Source organism: Diplotaxodon limnothrissa, linkage group LG3 (genome assembly GCF_057381915.1).
Source record: "Diplotaxodon limnothrissa isolate DT_005_m linkage group LG3, D_limnothrissa_male_GT1.1, whole genome shotgun sequence".
NCBI classification, from domain to species: Eukaryota; Metazoa; Chordata; class Actinopteri; order Cichliformes; family Cichlidae; genus Diplotaxodon; species Diplotaxodon limnothrissa.
The window spans coordinates 59,003,505-59,023,575 of NC_140598.1; positions in this window are offsets into that span (position 1 = coordinate 59,003,505).

A 20,071-nucleotide genomic window follows, 5' to 3' on the forward strand; every position below is an offset into this window, starting at 1 on the left:
TACTTTTAAATTCCCTCTTTTGTGGGTTTGGAATTAGAGCAATGTTTGTGCTTGCACTGGCCAAGGGGGAAATCACTTGAGATGTGATTAAGAAAATGGATACTGCCCTCTTCTGGCAGCAGCAGTGATCACTTCTAGAGAGAACAGTAATTTTATTGAATATCAGTGTAAGCTGGCATTAAAGTTGCATCTTATAATTACAGCAATGATCAGTGCAGTGCAGAACGAATCACCAGCGAACAAATGGGGATGTTAAACTACTTATTTGAGCATTTGTAGTACTGACTGATAGTGAAATGTAACTGTTAGTGTTGTTTCTCCATAGTTTTATCTGATTACACAGAGATTGTTTTTACAATTCACATAAGACTTTGGAGGGCAGGCCATCGGGCTCCAACCAGGTAACTGTCCAAAGCTTTTAATGACCACTGCAAATCATTCATTACAGCGAGGTATAAATCCCATATGTTTCCTCTGCCTCGCTCTTGTGTGTGACGGTGCTCCAATCTTGTGGCTGACGTGGGTCAGATCTTCAGGCAGGTGGCTGGGAAACAGAGGCAGATGGGCTGAGCACGCCACCACTGAATCTGTGAAGTTCTCTCTTCAGTTTCAAGCTGCACCGATGGGCCCTTGAATTATTACCGGGCCCCCCATTCATAATTAGCCCGGGCCTGGTGGAGACTAAAGCCCCACTAATGACGCCTTTGTTGCCGCTGATCAGCAGCGCACAATCAACAAGAGAGGACGTATGACTGGAGAAGCAGTCCCACACTGAGCGATATCGTGCCTTTAGGGCAGCCTCTCTAAAACAATCACGCATGGTTTCAGCTCTCCCCTCGTTAAAGATGAGTGTTCACACGGGGCGTGAGACAGAGCGGGTATGTGTGACTCAGGGAGAAAGTGACGCTTGTAGGTCCAAGGATATGCCAGTTCCCACAGGCAATATGTGGCTTTTGATAGGCCATTAGTGTCTTTAGTGTTAAAGACTCCTCCAGCCTATGACAATCATATTGAGCCTACATTAATCTCTCTCTCTTTGTCATATAATTATATATAATAATTATATATATTTAAGTATGTACTCCAGCACCATCTGGCACTTATCAGTTTTAAATGTTTTTTTCTAGAATATACTATATTTTAGAAACTATTTGTCACATTTATAAAATGCCAATATGAGGGCCTTTTTTAAGTTATAAAAAACAGATACTATTATACTATATGTTAAATTTAGAGAAGCTTAAATAGAAGCTGAATTGTTGCCATGTTGTATTTTCATTCTTTCTAGCATTTGAGCAAATATTGATTGACTAACAGGGAACAAGCTCTGATGTCAAACTGTTCTCACTGGAGTTAAATTTGATGTTCAGACAATCTTCATTCAGAAACAAAAGACAGGTGTACAAATCTTATTTTAACTTCATTTAAAACCCCAATAGTACATTTTTAAAGTAGGTTGAAGAACGTCACCTGTTTTCTTGATGTCCTTTAAGTCTCCTCGTCCCGTGTGTGATCCCCGTGAATTTGGAACAAGTCAGACTTTAATAAAGTGTAGAAAAACATGCAGAAATGCTGCATTAAAAACAGTCAAAATGTTATATATTCTTATCTATCTGTGTTGTGTATAAAAATTTATGTCCGAGAAAGCTGCTGTGGAGTATTTGTAGGATTTTTTTATTTTTGTAGTTAAATAAAAGTGTAAAGTAGTATTGATGAAGTTACACAAAACTACAATTTCATTAAATATTCTCTTTTTTTTTTTGTCTGACTGTCACTGAAAAATATTATGTAAATATACAGTACAATTGCTGTTTCAATTGGGGAATCGTAAAGGAAAGGAATTTTCCATGGATGTTTTTCAATGCATATTGTGATTCACCATTTAAGAAAATGACCATAAACAAAACAAAAACTGATGGAAACATAATAGAGTATTTTCATTATTTATAAAATATAGTGTACATGATTGTTTTCTCCCATACTTATTGGTATTTAAATAATGCGCATAATTTCAAACATGCTATCTGTTATCTATTACACCTACAGTACCTAAGGCCTATCCCATTTTTGCCACATTTCACTACAAAAAACACCATCCCACTGCTTCCATCTGCCAGCTCTTCTTCACCTTCTTCTTTGCCCTTTTCACCCATCATATCAAAAACACTCAAAAAAAAAAAAAAAAAAAGAGAGAACCCACTCCCACTGATGAGTGCAAGGTCACACATAGGTCTGAAATAATCTCCTACTTTCTTCCTCTTGGTCACAGCACTCATCTTCTACCTGGAAGTGAGTTGGAACGGAGCGGCAAGGAAAGGAGGGAGGCGAGGATGGAAGAAACACAGAGCAGGAAATGAATCGCATCTGTGCTTTCTTTTCATATCAAGGACTTCATTTGACTTCAAAAAATGTTTAAGTATTATTTCATATGCATCACGTCCACATTGATACTGAAGTCATTTAACATATGAGACAAACACAGTTTCCTTTAGAGTGCGCACTTGAACATCACTTGAGCCTCCGCTGGTGAAGGAGACTGAATTTGGCAGCTCCTGTCATCTTGGCAGTATAGTGGTACCAGCATCTGTTTCTGACTCACAGTGGCATTGAGAAGCTGGAGTAGGGAATGGATTTATTTTTTACTTTTGGGAGAAAACTTAAAAAATCCTGGTCAAATATGAAGTGTCTAATGGCTCTTAATGTCTCGCGGGGATGACGGCAAAGTGTGCCTTTGTTTGGTGCTGCAGTGGAGGTTTGTTGCTTAGTAAGAGAAGTGTGCAGATGTGCTGAATGAAGCTGAGGGTGCTTAAATCTATCCAAGAGGGGGTGGATCCCAAAGTCCAGAAACTTGGCTCTTTTTCAAATCAAAGTGTATTTGTGCATTTATCAGTCAGCACTGACATCCTGGGTTAAAAGACTTCTTTCCACCCACTGGTTAAGTCCAGCTTTGAAGTCACATGTGGAAGGATTACCAATCTATACATGCCAAGGCAGGGGTTAAAAAAAAAGGAATATACTCTGGATTCTTTTTAATTATTTCTCAGAGTCGAAGGAGTGACTTGAGTTATGTTGGCTTTGACAGCACAGTCGATGAAAATGAGCGTTAGGATTGAAACACAGAGTTGGGACATCGAGCTAAATTCAGACAAACTCAGCAGCTATTTGGATTTGTCTTGTGTTGTCAAAGGTTATACTGGCATCACCCTTGTGTTTGTCTGTTTCTGTTGCTTTCTCTTGCTTCCAATTTAATTTTGAAGAATTTTTCCCATCTTGCCTTTGTTCTCATTCCATCCTCATTAGTGTCCCACTGAGGCCGCCTGTGCCTCTGAATGAACACAATGGAGCTGGGACTGAGTATGGAGTCAGCATCCTATCCCTGCTCCTGTTCAACCTATATGCCAAAGAGATCTTTTGGAATGCTGGGCTTGCTGATTGTGAATAAGGATTTTGTGTTGTTGGGGGCCAAAATACGAACAACCTCAGATATGCAGATGACACGCTTTTAATAGCAACCAGCACCCGATGCATGAATAACCTACTGAGAAAGCTATAACATGGCACTGCTACTCAGTATCAGTGGTCTCCAACCTTTTTTCCCCCACGGACCGGCCTTTAAGGTGTCGCGGATAAATACAACAAAATAAAATGATACGACCGAGACAAAAACTGTGGTATTTTGTAAATATAGTAATAAACGCAAATTCATTGTGTAATTGTGTAACTCTATTAGCAGCGTCCTCCTGAAATGCGCCAGCAACATTGAGAGTAACATCCTCCTCTCTGCCCTTAAATGCTCTCTGGTCGCTATGGTAACGTGTAAATATTTCTTTCAAAATAAGACATGCAACTACAACACAGAAAAAGACCTAGGGAAAGCGAGTTAACGATAAAAACCCTGAAAACCATAAATTTCACACCCGATTCTCAACTCTCAGGGCCTGGCACCAAATGACTCTGGCCCGGGGATTGGGGACTGCTGCTCAATATGTCTAAACCCCCAAATCCTAGCAGCTAAAAACTACACCTTCAACACAGACAACAAGAAAATAGAAATATTCAAGAACTTTAATAATGAGGCCACGTCTACGTTGGAAATCAAAAGGAGCAACGAGGAAATCGCTGCATAAGGTCTTCAAATCCAAGGACATTTCTCTGTTGATTAAAAGAAGACTTACACATGGTCAGATTTTTTTCATGGTTATAAATACTTGTGACAGTTGGACAATAAGAAACCAGGACTCAATGAGAAGTCAGTGCTTTTGAGTGTCTCCTGTGTTGGAGACAGGTTTTATTAGTACTGTGGACAACCAGCGGGACAGCCATTCAGCGGTGGAAGAAATCAAGCCAATAATGTCACTGGAAGGACAAATAAGGTAACTACAACCTGCTGAATTTTAGACACATCATTAAAAAACAAAATTACAAAGGGACATCATGATTGGAAGAACAGAAGCAACAGGGTGCAGAGGAAGACCAGCAACGGGTTGGCTGGACAACATTTTGACAATGACAGGAAGTAACTTTGGATGGGCTTGATCAACTCACACAGGATTGGTCTGCTTGTAGATTATTTATCCCCCAAGTCACTATAGACTTGGCCTTAACTATGTTTCTTTACTCGTCTCCCTGCTGCAAATTTAGTCTTTTCTCAGTTTTTGTTGGATCATTGCAGCTCCCACCTAACCTGCTTCTTTTCCTCTTGCAGCAACTTTTGTCTTATTTCTTCATAATGTAAAGACACTTATTTTAGTTCCTGATTGCCAGCCTTCCTTCACATCCTACACGTGGGTCCATTAAAAAAGCTTAAACATTAAAATCCTGACAGGCTTAGCTTAGTCTAAAAAAAAAAGCTATCTTGGTTTCTTAAGACTAATAAACTAATAAACTTATTTCACATGTTTTTGGTTGTCAAATCTTTTCTCAACTATCAAGGTGGAATTTAATTGAAATTAACATCATTATATATAATCAATAATATTCATTTAACTTAGCTTCAATAACTACTTTTTTCCCCCCTTGGTGATCCATCAACAGCCCCCACCCTCCACCCACCCAAACCCTTTGCCAAATGCAAAAATCTGTAGAAATGTTTTATGGTACGCAACATGGCCATCACTGTAATGTAGCCCCCAAACTCATCTCTAAAGAGATTTAAAACTTCTCTCTTTTTAATGACTGCCTGACAAGTGTTATGTTGCCAACATGTTTTCCAAGATCTAATAATTCAGCCTTTGGCTCACAGCTCTTTTGAAACTGATTGTTAAGATGTTGTTACAGATGTGCAAATGCTGCGAAATTAACAATATCTGAGCAGCGCGGCTCACTGATTACATTGAAACTAGGATGCAGGAAGCCAGCTGTGGAGAAGCCCTCTATGGTTTTTGGCATGTTGGAGCCACTATTTGCAGCCAATTGTTCGAGTCTCTGTTGTTTTACAGATCTGAGCAAAAGAGCATGCAGTGATACAGCAAACTGATTAAAAGAGGACATCACAGCACTTGAATGTGCATTTGTGAAGTGAAAATGAGAATATTAGGACTTTATAGAGAAACCCCGAGTGTTTTAGATTTGTGTTATTCTGAGAAGTTTTGCCGAAACACATATTTTTATTACATGCCAGTGTTAAACGCCTCATGGAACTATTTTAAAAGGGATTTGGAAAAAAAGGCCAGAAGCTAACAGTTTCCAGATAAGATTCCACTTTTCTCAGCACTTGCAGTTCCCCTGCTGACCTTCCTCCTGTCAGAAGAATACACATTTACCTCGTCAACAGTGCGAGGCTCCTTAAAGGAAAGCTGAAAATCCATAATGTGAAATGTGATTTCTTCTTGTTTCCGGACATACTTCTTGTTTCGGGGCAAACTCGGGGCAGACAGCCACTGTGCCTAGTAGATTAGACTTCTCCAGTTCTTCCTGTTTCATTCCATCCAGGTGCATACTGGGAACGCTGCCATGTATATCCCTCGGTGCACAACAGTACAACGCAGCTGTGGAAGCCACCTAAATTTGATTCCTCTCGTTGTAGCCTAGCAACGGTGGGTATTAACGCACACAGGCTGGATGGGTGCAGTTCTGGTGCCAGAGGCAGGATGGGCGCCTGGTTGCAGCTCATTGGCAGATGACATTGAGTGAAAGCTGGCATTCTGAGATTAGGGGATCAGATGCTCACAGCGCTCTATGCAGGAAGTAGGATGAAATGTAAAAATCAATGCCAGGAGGGCTTGACAGGTCCTTTACACTTGACGTGCAGATGTACACAGATACGCCATACATAATGTTGTTACACAGCGCATGAGCCCGCATGTTTTAGTTTGCTGTACACTGTAATTTGCTTTTTGGAAAGAGAAATTTATTATCTGGTGATGTAAATCCGAAAATGAGCATTTCAGAAATCTGCTATCCGATCTTGGCTCGTCCTGCAGATAAGACATTTGAGAAAATATTCTGGCACGTTTCCAATAGACGCAAATTCCTGCCGTCACCTTACCTATTGATTTACTCAGAGTAAATAAGCTAGTGTTTATACTTGTTGTGTTAAGAACATTGCACAGGGGTGTCCTGGCAGCTCTGCGGTATAAAGTGTGTGCCTTGTAAACATGACTTCCTGGTCTGAATCCAGGCCAGGACCTTTGTCACTTGTCTGTGTTGTGTCTGTTCCACCTGCAAAAAATACCATGCCCACTCCCCTCAAAGCAGCCTTTGGACGACGCGGCCAACAAACACACCTCTTGTGGATTTAAAACACAGCCTTCGCCAGCAGCACTTCCACTGGCTTGAGGCCGCTGAGCGGGGGGAGGCTTCTCTCCCCTGAAAGCATTGGCAGCTACGCTAGCTTCTGTTTTCTAGAATACCAGATGCCTCACGCCACATGCTTCAGCCACTTTGATTTCATCTCTGTGCAGTTGTTGATCAGATCTGTCTCTGTTTGACACAACCTGCCTCCCGTCTCCCTCGTAACTTTCATCTTTTCCATGCCGGGCAGGCAGGCGGCCGCGGCTGTCTTGAGATGTCACCCGGTGACGTGCAGTGTCCATCTGGTATACGATGTAATGGGCCTGGATGAATGAATGGCCAGCCACTCCACTGCTTCCTTTATGATTCTCAGCAGTGGTGCTGTCCAACTTTGATTCCCCAGTTATTAGGGAATTGAATTCCCCACTGAGGCGACGCCCAGAGGAGAGGAAGAGAAAGAGACACACAAAAGGAGTGTGAAATCTGTGGCAGTGCTACAGAATATGCTGCACAGCCCACCACTGCTCTCTTCCTGGAGCCTCTTCTCTCTTTGTGTTAGTCTGTAAACACATTTGCACCAGAGCCACTGCTCCAAAATGTAAAGATTTGCAGCAGCAATTCATTGTCAGGCATGATCTAGGGCTCTTCACTTTTCACACAGGCGGAGAGGAAGTCACTCAGTTTGAAGAGCAGCACGTCCTCTGAAGGTCACGTAATGAAACAAACCTCCTATAACAGAGATGGAGTAAACTAGGTGGATAACCCTCAGGGGATTTTGCTTCATCTTAAAAACTATTGACGGTTTCCCTCTGAATTTAAAGGGCTCCTACTGGATCCCATCACAAGGGGATTAAAAAGGAAAAGGGCAACTGGGATCACTTGGAGAGCAGACCCCTTCCACTTGAGCCAACACTCAAGCAGGGATGAAGTGGAGGCGTAGAGGCAACCCAGAGGGAAAGAGCGCAGAGGGAAGGGAGAGACGGGGAGGTGGCATAGTTTGGATTCCCAATATGTGTCCAGGGAATCCGAAGTGAGGCCAGATGGCACAGGCCTGCCGGTCTTTGGGAATCACAGCATACGGCGGCGGGATGCATGGCAGAAGGTAGCGGGAAACAGTGCCGGGGTCAGCTCTTGATGTTGGACGCTCCCCGGAGCGGTTCCTTCCATCCCTTTGAACAAGAGAGCATCTCCACACAACTGTGCCGCTTCTCTGCTTAATGCGGCAGTTGACTTCAAACGCAGCGCTATTCCCTCCTGCCCAAAACCTCCCGAGTTCGAAACATATGTTATCAGACCCGATGAAAACACCGTGCCAATAATGTGCCACCGAGCGCCACGTATGGACATATGTGTTCTGTTTCAGCTGCAACTTTCATCTCGTACAATTTCATTCGACTCGCTGGCGGAGCCGACATGTGGGAGCTACGTCACAAGGCCGGAGCGAGGTGCGGCGGCGCTTCACGGTGCCTGTCGTGCCAGCATGCTTCGCCGTAGACCGAAGCACAATATGATGGCGGCCAATTATATATCAGTCAGCTTTCGGAGACAGATGTCCAATATAACCTGGTTAGCGCTAATAGGCAGATTTTTAAACGAGTAATTATTCATCGTTCGCAGACCAGTAAAAGAGACGGATGCTAATATCTGATGCTGAATGTGTGTGACAGGTGTTACCAACGATTTCCCTCAGTCTCTCGTGGCAGCCACCACTATGCAAACATCTTAAAACATGTCTGCATTCACGTTGCAGTGATCTCACATTTTTTGACACATACTCTTTGACTTTGGGAAAGAAGCAGCCCTGTATGTGCATACTGATTATCTGCCTCTATTTCTGTCGAAATAACAGTTTTTTGGAAGCCAAGTGTGGTGTTATGCTTGTTGTCGCATCTCCATATCTGTGTGTAGACTAAGATCCCCTCATTATTCTCATTAATGGTCCATCTGTCATCTTGGCAGAAGCCCACTGGTATAGAGTTAGCTATGATTAACATTTAATCTATATGATTTTCTAATGAAAGCAGGGGTACCGCACTCGGTAATGATTGATTTGTTTCGCTTTTTTAATAATGGCTCGAGTTGTTGGAGAAGATGTTTCACTGTGTGCTGATTATGGTGCCATTGTTTTCTTAATTTCATAAAGTGCTGCTTCTTAATCTGAATTTCCTTATTGTGTTTTTTCTGAAGTTGTCATTGTGCACGTCGCAGGGGGAATGAAAACGCTGTCACTCATGCATGAAGTGCTGTTTTGTGTTTTTTTGTAGTTCAGCTTGTGACATGTCAATTTTCCGAGGGCCATCAAAAGGCTTAAGGTTTTCAGTGAACCGAAAGTTCACACACACTGTGCGTTTGATCGATATTAAAACAGATTTGGAGAGTCTGTCTAGTATTTCTCTGCAGGTCGTACAAGTGCAGAATAAAAACGACTAGGTTTTAGTAAGTAATTAAGATGAGTCGGTCACATAATAAAGAAACAAAGCAAGTATGAGGTCAAAGTCGCATTTGATCTGTTTTGCAATCTGTATTCGAAATTCACATAAAGAACAACTGTAACAGGAGAACAGGGAACAAAACAGGTAGAGGAAAAAAGAACAGGCTGCATACATAGGTGCCATATGTGCAGAGCAGCGAAGAAAAGAACTGCAGTAAGATTACACCGCAGAAAACCAGAACTGCATTATCATAATCCCCTGGGAGACTGCTTAACTTCAGTTTTACCATCTACAACAAACTAAAGCTACACATGGAAATTTCCCAGATCCCAAAGCGGTATCTGTCTGAATAACTTCTTTGGTTAAATTTAAAACAGCATTAAACACAGAAAAGCTGAAGAGAGTCTTAAGCTGAGCTCAAACATCAACATTTATTTGTCATTGATTTACCAAAAGAAATCAATGGGATGCTAAACAATAGTATATTTAATAATGTGTTAAACATCCAGCACTTTTTTTTTTACTGAAGAGCAAAACAAATAAATTATACTCTTCAAGTTGCAGTGATTAAAGTATGGTCTAATTCACAAGTACAATTCAACTAACACAATCAGACTCACTTTTATTGAACACAGTCGGTAATCTTTCGCAGTACAGGCTGGAAAATTCAACCGAACCTCGACCTCTGCGCTAACGACGTCTCTAAAAATACAGGGAGTCAGGTGGTCCAATTAAAGAGAAGAGACTAGAAGTGGGGGTTGTTCTCGTGTTATTCCTATAAATAAATGCATTAAAAGTCTTGTTACTGACACAAAAGTCTGGACTTCATAAAAGTGATTCAGTTTGTGTCCTGATCACAAGAGTGGAAGCTGGAAAACAATTCAAGAGGACGCGAGTGTTCACCGATCCACATTCGGACACTTTGTTTACAAGCAGGGGAACTCTTGACATGATTCTCGGTGTGATCACCAAGCAGCACCAAACCAACTTCAAAATAAAAGAATTGAAGTTTTTAAAGACTAAACAGATTTTCCACAACACATCTGGAACAAATGAGAGACAAAATGCTGAACACTATATGTAGCTAAAAAACAAACAAACTACACAACATCATCAAACCTGTGGCGATTGGCGGATGGCTTCTGGGGCTGGAGGCTTTGCTGCTAAGGGAATCAAAATTATATTTAGTAAATTTTAGGTGAGAATATAAATGGAGAGGGTTGGTGATGCAACAAGACAATGACCCTATATCTGCTCGTGTGTTAATACCCAAGTCAGATTGTGTTTGTCTTCAGTTTGGTTGTAAAGAGCCAGTTTGGAAATCCCGGTAATCCCAAATGGTTAGCAAACTTTCTCTTTATGACGCTAAGTTGTGTTGCTGTTGTCTGCATGAGAAACAGATCTGTAACTTTCCATAGGCTCACCGAGACATCTGCTGTACATGGCAACATGAATAGAGCTTTTGGCTTGGGTTCAAGGCTCCGAGAGTGCCTTTTGTCGGTGAACGGTCTATTGTGGGTGGATAGGAGGATGGTGTTTACGGTCGCCACTACCTCCATGGCCCCCGCAAGGAGGATAATGAGATACAGTTGTTATCAGTGACAGCCGAGGGCCACGAGGAGTTGTATCGGCCCGGTGCCTCGACTCTGATCCTTCCAGAGTGGGAGGCAAGATTGGAATGATGCTAATGTTCACTTGAAAGCCTTTCTAATTACTTCTTAGTGGGAACTGCACATCTTTAACTGGAGAGATGTGACATGAAATTTAGCATATAGTTAATAAGCTGGTCCGACTGGTCATTTTTGCACTATTTTGCTCATTAGTAAGTTGCATAATTTGCATTTTAATTGACCACAGCTAGTGTTAGACTCTTGAATAACTTTTGATAAGTCTAAATTTAGCTAAAGATACACAAGGCTAGTAAAAAGTTGCTTAGAGGTGTAGTTCTGTTGGTCAACATATAACCTCTGTGGAAGTCTGCATTGAAATCCCTCTCATCTTAGTGACTCATGTTAAATTTCCCAACTTAGCAGCAGAAAAAGAAAAAGGGTATGAAAGCCTGGTGTAAAAAGGGGTACTGTGGTATGTGATAAAGTGAATGAGCAGTTGAACACTTTCATCCTCACCACTTGTCTCATAAATATGAATTTTATACACCACAGTATATTATTTTCTGCATGTGCTTATTTGCTATGTTTTGCCATTGCCAAGGTAACACTGCTTCACTTACTATTCTGGGTTTATTTGTGTTAGCATTATGTTGCAGTTAACATCAAAGCAATTGCACAGATGAAGGCAAATACAGTCTATCTTTTATTGTGTTGTAGATGTTTCCTGTCATTTATTCCTTTGTTCATACTTTACTATTGTTTCTTTGTTCTGAGCCGTAGTGGAGGTAAAGTGTTTGGGAAGGAGGCTCCTCCACATCTCCTGACTTTTATAGTGCTGGTGATTTCATGGTCGATATGACTGGGTTACATCAAGACGAGGGTTTTTCTTTCAGTAGGAATGTTTTCTTTTGTGTGAGTTTTTTCTTGTCTGGATCACGGAATCACTAGTCAAGAGTATTTGTCTTATTGGGAGCTATTTAGCTGTGTAAATTAGCAAGTTATTGAGTTACAATTGAAGTTCAGTAAAACACATAAGAAACACACAAAAAAACCCTACACAGAAGTATTTTTGTGGAGACATTAACACAATGAAACAGCTGTGACAAGCTAACAGTGACAAGCTAACAGTGACAAGCTAACAGCTAACGGCTACTGGCTAACATATATATATAAAATCATATGACTCATGAGATTAAATCACATATTACCTGCATCTTTTTCTACCTTTGTGTTTTATGACATTTTGTTATTTTCTATCTCTGTTGTGTTTTATTCAACTTCTGTTGTATTTTGTGTTTTTCTTTTTCTGGGTATTTCCTTAAGCAGTGGTGCTTTTGACCCTTCAGGGCCACAATAGATTTGGGGAGTTTTTGGTTTGACTTTTGCACATCCTGTAGAACACTTTAAATAAACTGCTCATCTCTGGGAAAGCATTGCCAGACTGTTTTACATGGTGCAAGGACAAAAATGTTGAAAGACTCCTTTAAACTGAATTAAGACTTTAAGTTATGCATATTAGGAGCATGGCAGCTGGCACGTAGGTTTTCGGTACATGCAGTGCTAGCTACTAGCTGTCTGCTAAATGATTTCACAGGGACATTTTTATATAGGCACAATAAATACTAGAGCCCTGGGCTAAACTAATGTTTCCCACTGAGTAGGCCTGTGCATATTAATATAATGGAAAGTATTCAAGCATTACTTTGTAAACTGGCATACTATTCGGCTGACAGAGGTCTGATTTAGAATTAAGACGTTTTGATCTAAAATATACCTTAGTTTGAACTTTGACATATCTTTTACTCACCCAGCCTCACTCTAATCACAGATGCCATTCATTCTTATCTCAGTGCTCAGACCAAACATAAAAGCGAATCAGTAGTAGAACCCTTCACCCAATATCCTTGCTGGATATAGCACAACATCTTAATTGATTTGTTCCAAAACCAGATGAAGTGACTCACAAAAATCTGTACTATATGCCCTCAGATAAGTGCAAAAAAAACAAGGTTTCTGCTTTGAAGAGTATCCAACAATTATATGTGGTATTTGCGGACAAACACCATTGTTCATGGAATTTAGGGTCGAAGCCGAGGCCCTTACAGATGATTTATGTATTCAGCTGGGGATGGGGGAGGATAAAATGGGCAAATTTCATCTGGCTGTAGAAAGCTCCAGCCCAGCGGGCCTAGAGAAGGCTTAAACATAAGCAGGACGGGTGCCAGGTCCTCTCCTCGGCCATTGTGCTTTAATTAACCTACATAGGAGCTGACTGCTTAAATGTGCAATGATAGATAAGGCCCCTTGGATGATTGATTTATTTACTGCACATGCTAGTGATTTCCATAACATTACAAGCCATATGAGGCACAAAAGTCATTAATGCTCAATATGGCCGTCAATGTATACAACATACAGTAAAACCTGCTTTCAGGTGGAGGTAAGCTAATAAAAATGCAGCAAATGGATGGGAAATTTTGGCTTGAAGATCAGCCAAGGTCACTGATGTTCCAGTAAATAACAGCGAGGACAGGAAATGATGGAGAGATGTTGAATTCACGACTTTTAGAGACATTGTTTTATAAAAGCACACCAGGTCTGGCTTTGTCAAGTGAAGTCTGGCATGGGCCCAGCAGCAGTCTGAGGCTGTGATTGCAGCCGAACGTCTCCATCAGAGAGCACTAGAAGGTAACGGTGGGATTAAAATGGGCACTGCTGGCACATACAGGCGGGCAGGGTGTTTCTTTCTTTTTTTTTAGCTAGGCCATTGTTCCATATGTGCTCCACCTGCGCCTCTCAGAGCCTCGCGCCAAACACACGGCCGGCAGGCTCCACCATCCTCGCTGATTGGAAGTTGCCATGGTGATGCTGGAAGCCGGAGCTGAAAATAGGGGGGGTGTGCTGTAAATCTCAACATGGTATTTTTTTAATTTAGGAAATTGGCAAAGGAAGTGTAGTAAATGAATCGGCGTTAATAATAATTCACATATGGGACAAAACACAATTAGGCTGCTTTTGGCTACAGGCAAAGAGAAGACAGCTCCCTCTAAAATGTGATCTCATCTCATCAAAGGCACTTCAGCTTTCCCAGTAGTCCTGAGTGAGCAGATAGTACGGCTCTATGTGATAATGATGTTTATGGAAATAATATGACTGAAAGTTATCACTGGACACAAAGAGCAGCGAGATGGAGACATCAATCATGCAATGATGACCCATAAATTGATTCCTTATCAGCTCGTGTAAATGGATGGAAAGAGTGATTCAGTGCTTTGGTTTATTAAATAGAAAACTCAATTTTTTCTCCCTCCCCACTACCAGCACTGTTTTGTTTCAAAAGTTAGCTTTTTAAAAAAAAAAATTATTTCGTTTTTTTATAAATTTGTTTGGAGTGCAGAGGAAAGCCGAGCAGCAAAGCTCACCCGTAGCTTTTAATAACACGATGGCCACCATCCAGCTTCAGACGAGTCCTGGGATTGGCTGATCCCTTCACACTCTGGCACCTGGAGCAAGCCTGAAGTATATGTATGTGTGTGTCTGTATGTGTGAGTGGGAGAGGGAGAGGGTGAAAGAGGCTGTCATTGGTGGCTGCACTATTGGAGGCGTGACATGACGAGAATCAAAGGCCGTCACCTGCAACCGAGTGAGAAGAAAAATCATTAAAATGGTTTCAGGCCAAAAGCCTTTGCATAAAATCCGAAAACTTTTAGTTTGGGAGAGGAGAAAAAAACATTTTCTCTTGGTTTTAAATTCAAAGTTCAAAGTGCATTCAAGGAAATTCTTGGCTTAGGTTTTGGTATTTGCAGCAGGTGTGAGGGAATACGTGAGGAGAAAAACCTTCCTGACTAAAACTGTCTGCGTTCGAGTTTGTATTAAAAAGACAAAGCTGCAGCGCTGCCCGCAACACTCAGTGGTGACCCACGTATTTGTTTATGATTGGCAACCCCCGTCTGAAAACGGCTGTGCAAATACGATATGTACATTTGCATGTTTGTTGTCATTCATTTCACCATTAATCTATAATCCAAACTAAACTGGCGGTAAACAGCATTGCGGGGGGAGGTGTTTGGTTGTTCAGCTGTGGCTCCAGGATCATCCAGTGATACATGCAAAATGGGGCTTTGGGTCAAGATCACAGCACAGATAGAAACAGATAAAAAAAAAAACCTGCCGTTTTCTCTGCACAGAAATCCTCAGCAGCGTTTTCTATACTTCTCAAGTTGGTGTTGTTTATGAGACTCCTGCGCCAGCTTAGCCGGTGCGGAAGTGACCTTTCCGAGTCATTGAAAATGCAGAGTAGCTACAGACAAACTGACCTGCAGAGGAATTAGCCGCTGCTCCTTTCGTCTCCTGCAAACCCAACAGCTTGAACACGCCTGGGCGCTGCCTCACAAAGGCGCTCTATGGAGGAGGCCTATTAATCTTCCCAAAGCCTCAAAAAAGCAAGAGTCAGTGTGGGCCCCTAAGTCTGGTGCCCGGGGCCCGCAGAACGGGGGTCCTTGGCAGGCTCTGTGGGGTCAGTCTTGGCCCTGGATCAAATAGGTGGGGGTGGGACAAGGGCACAGGATGGTGTACCTGTGCCCTTTAACAGATGCCAGGCTGAGGCTGGCTCCGGGGAGAGGGGAAAGGATCATTCCTGGTGCTGCTGGCCTTCACAAACATCAATCAGGATGTAGCTGTTCTTCCTCCATCATTAAAGAGGAGATAGAAAAAGGGTAATCTGAAAGCGCTGCAGCTTCTCCGTCTGATATTTAAGGGCCCGGAGTGCGACTGAAGAGAGCGAGTGACACCTGTGATGCCGCCACTGCATTACGGAGAGAAATATTTTATTAGGAGTTTAATCTTCTGATACATGAAGCGATAACAGCTGACAGTACAACATGCAGATTGCGAGTGTGAGTAATTATTTGCCTGCACTCTGAGTAAATATTGAAGCAAAATAGGCCCGTTCTGTATTTTGAGCCTTTTGCGGCATGTAAAAATAGCAAGAAATGATCGTTAAATCTTTAAAAATATAAGTATTTAGTAGTTCCCTACAAACATCTGCTGAAACACATTACACATACTGTTGCAATGGATGATATATTCCTTCAGAAAGATGTGAAAGGAAAGAGGAAAGGTTGTAAAATTTGCTGGCTTCTAGTGGGTGGGGCTTTTAAATTAAATCAGAGGCCCAGGTGCAAGAAGGCATGAAGGGAGGGGATCTTTTTCCTTTTTTTTTTCCTTTAACTGAGCCAACACCTGCCTTTAGCTTAGTTTACCTTTTTGGGACTGGTCGCAAGCAGCAAATCTTAACAAGAATCTCTGTATTAGGTACTATTTAGGCCGGCTGCTGGTGCTGAGAAATCTACTTAAGCTAACCTGACTTAAGGTAAGCCCTAAATAACCCAGTGCCAGCAACCTTCAGTTACTTCCTGTAAATCCTTTACAGGCACACCCGGTGTTAAAAAAGTAGAGCTTCTAGTCATTCACTGTCATGTCTTAAATATACATACATGCATTTAAGTGTGTGTGTATTGTCAACAGCGTGCACCAAACCCAGTGTTACTCAGAGGGTGTAACAGTCTGTCGCAAACGTTAAAAGTTAGGCACTGAAATAATCTTTTATAAGGGAAACATACAAATATAAAGTGGTGTAATTAAAAATGAATTCATTACTCAATAAACTCAATTATGCAAAACCATAAATTAATATTGCTCATCTCAATATACAACATAAATGAATGAGACCAAAAATAAATCCAAAGCCATTAAATAAGGTTACAGTTGTGAAGCCTCGAGCTGTTTTCACTATCGCCGTCGTCAAGCCAGAGGCACGTCTGACCGAGGAGCTATTGAAGACTGTAATTTGCAAAATAAGCATCTAGTTGGATTAAATGAGACTTGGAATTGATATTTTACAGCATAAATTTATGAGGAACCTACTGAGGTCAAAGATCAAGGGAAACAGGGGCTGTTTTTTATGGCCTAGACAATAGCGACTTCTTTTTGCCACCGGTTGGCAATCAGAAAGAATGCAGGTTCAAGGCACTCCTCTTTAGGCTTCACTTTTCCAGCATCTGCATTCTTTTAAAAGAATTATACATGTGGAATTTGCACAGATGGCATCATGGAGGGGAAAAAAGCAAACAAAACACCAGTTCTCTGCACAGCAAGTCTGTCTACCATGGACACAATTCATGCAGAATCTACCTCCAAATCATCATTTTATTACAGTCCAGTGATTTATTCTGGTACATTTAAATGATAAAAATTTAACTTTCATCACATTTTAGAGCGCAGCGATTCATAATCAGTAAGATAAAACTAATAAATTCCAATTATTTCCTGCTGTTTGACTGTTTGATCCCTAGGGGTGTAGTTTTGAATTCAGCATATTTGTGGAGGGGCTGAGGTAGAAACCAAATGATGATTTTTCCTTAAATAAACAGTCTGTAATCAAGTTTCCTGAGCTCTAAATGCACAAACAATAAAGAGGAAACATTTAATTTGATTTCTGTCAAGTAAATCTACGAAAAGCAAAACCCTAAAATTATCCTGTTATTGCCTTAATGCTTCACTATCCTTCAGCTGGGCCTAATGCCTCTTAAACAAATAGACCTTGCTCAGGCTTTTCAGTGTTTGTAAGGACTTGTCAGAATAGATGTACCCTGCTGTGGCTGCTGCTCTTTTCCCCCCACAGCCTGCGAGGACTGAACAGAGCTCTACTGTGCCTCGGCGGACATTGAAATTCCCCCGACATTTGTACAGTGAATTCCATTTCCGTGCCTTTTGATTCATACTTCTTTTTTCCTCCTCCTTTCCCCCTGTGAAGTACCTTTTTGTCCCCTGTTTGAACTTGGGTGAAGAATTCATCTGCAAGTGGAGGTTGGAGGTCAGACAAAATGGGCGAACTGAATGACTTAAGGAGCGACGGAAAGGGAAAAATATGAGGAATGGTGGCATGCATTGACAATGAATAAGATTAAATAAGGTCTGCAAGTGATGGCTTCCTCTGTTAATGCGATTAGTGGAAGTGGGCTGTTTGTATAAGCGTTAATGGGAATTCAGTTGAAAGAAGTAATGGTGATGAATATCCAAAGTTCAACCAATCCGACCTGTGAAGAAGAAGGAGCTCAGAAACTGTTACGCTTTAAAAACATTGTTTTATTATTAATGTTCTTCTTTATTAGCAGTAACACGTGCTCACAAGAGTGATGGCAGCTGGCCCGCGACACAAACTCATCTAACTGGAAGCTAAAAAAAGAAAGTCAGCATGAACTCCTGGATTGGACGCTTTGTTTTTGCTCCTGTGCCATACACTCTAGCTGCTCAGCTTTTTCTTTATAATCAATGCTGTCTACATTTACTGTTGAGGTCAGCTCTGAGCAGCTTGTTCTCATCACAGTGAGGTTCATCTATAACTATATGCGGTTTGTGGATTAGGGGATGAAAGAATGCCACTGACTGTGAAATTGCCTGATTTTTATCGGGGATGTTGGTGAGCAGCTGTGCACAATCCTCTGCCCTAATCTCGGGGCTGGAGAGGGGACTGGGCAAGGAGGGGAGGTGTTTGTGTGTGTTTTTGTCTCCCTGCATGTGTGTGTGTGTGTGTGTGAGAGAGAGTGTTGCGTGCATGCCAATGTTGGAAAGGTTCTGAATGGTTGTGTTTATGCATGATCCTTCAGAAGACTAGTTATCCCTGATAAGTTATCCCAGTGTTGTCCCAAAATCGGTGGTGCTACAGGGATGCAGGATTCAGTAGATGACTGTGGCGACAGCTTGGCTTTTTCTGTTTCAGTTGGTAAAGGCCAGTAAAAAGATATGTCATAATAATATTATTGATGCATTGACTGTATAATCCTGTCTCTCCACTATCTAACCAAGTCTAGTCCTGGAATAAGGATAGAGAGGAAATCTAATTAAAGTTCATGTTGCATAATAGTGAATCCATAAAACTGTATTCTGTCTACAAAGTTTCATATTAAATTAAATTCAGTTTGACTTAGCACTGAGTCACAACAACAGTCACCTCAAGACACTCTATATTGTAAGGTAAAGATCCTACGGTAATACAGAGAAAACACAGACAACCCCCTCTGAGCAGGCATGTGGTGACATTGGGAAAGAAAAATTTCCTTTCAACATGAAGAAACGTCCGGAAGAACCAGGTTCTACAACTTCCTGCCCACCTATTTGAGCAGACAATTTGCATGGGGCATTTGAATGTCACTAAACTCTGTGGTGTTGTGCTCAGTTTACTGTTTTAGCTCTTTTGAAAAAATGCTCAGATATGCAAAAGGCCCAGCAGCAACTGGGAGGCAGACAATTAGCAACTCAGTCATGGAGCATGGAGCAACTACAAAGCGGGATATTTTCCTTAGAACGAGCCAAAATGTTCCTCTCACCCATAGCCTCCTGACTTTATGGCAGTAAAGATATTCACAGGTGAAAAAAAGAGTTTTAATCTCTGTTTTTAATTTTCCTCTTAATGACAGCTAGGTGATTTCTTTTTATAGTTAATAATTAAATTTAGGCTTACTGTTAGGCATTATATAGCAAGTGGAAGCTGCTAACTGTTTGCTAATTACTCTGCTAGTTACTGAACTGGACCTCTTTACAGTTTTTGTGGTGCTGGTGCCTTCTGGACCTTTTTTAATGGAGTTAGCTAACAAATAGCATGGTTTGCCATGTGGCACGGCCCATTCAAAAAGTCCATACTCTATTTTTGGTAAGTGGAGCTCTAGTATTTTACTGAGCTACTTAGCCTTGCTAGCCAAACTTGCTAGCATTAGTGGAAAACTTTACACCATCTTTTCTAAACATGGTCACTTCTGGCAAGTTTGCCATTGTGTTAAATTTGAGTTTTTAAATCAGACTTTACAAAGCAATGTGCGATGCTATAGTATCTTTTATTTAGCCTAGTCTATGATTTATACATAGAGTGCTTGAAAATATATCCTAAAAAAAACAAAATAAAGTGCATTACTATTTAGTACTATTTGAAATGTAATTAGATTTTTATTGTATATTTATGGATTTTTTTTAAACAATGCATTGAATTTTACTATTTATGGAAATTCCCAAAAACTTCTGCAAAAAGTAGACAATGTACTAGCAAAAACTTTGGAGGCCATTTTACATGTATTGTGGATTTATTGTTTAAATGTCTATACTTTTACTAAAATTTGCACAGCACAGTAGTATAGATCTTTGGAAGTCATGTTCATACATATACATTTATGCAATTAAATGTTTTAGAGATTTCAAATGTTTATAGTAAAATACACATTTGGTAAAAAACAAACAAACCTCCAA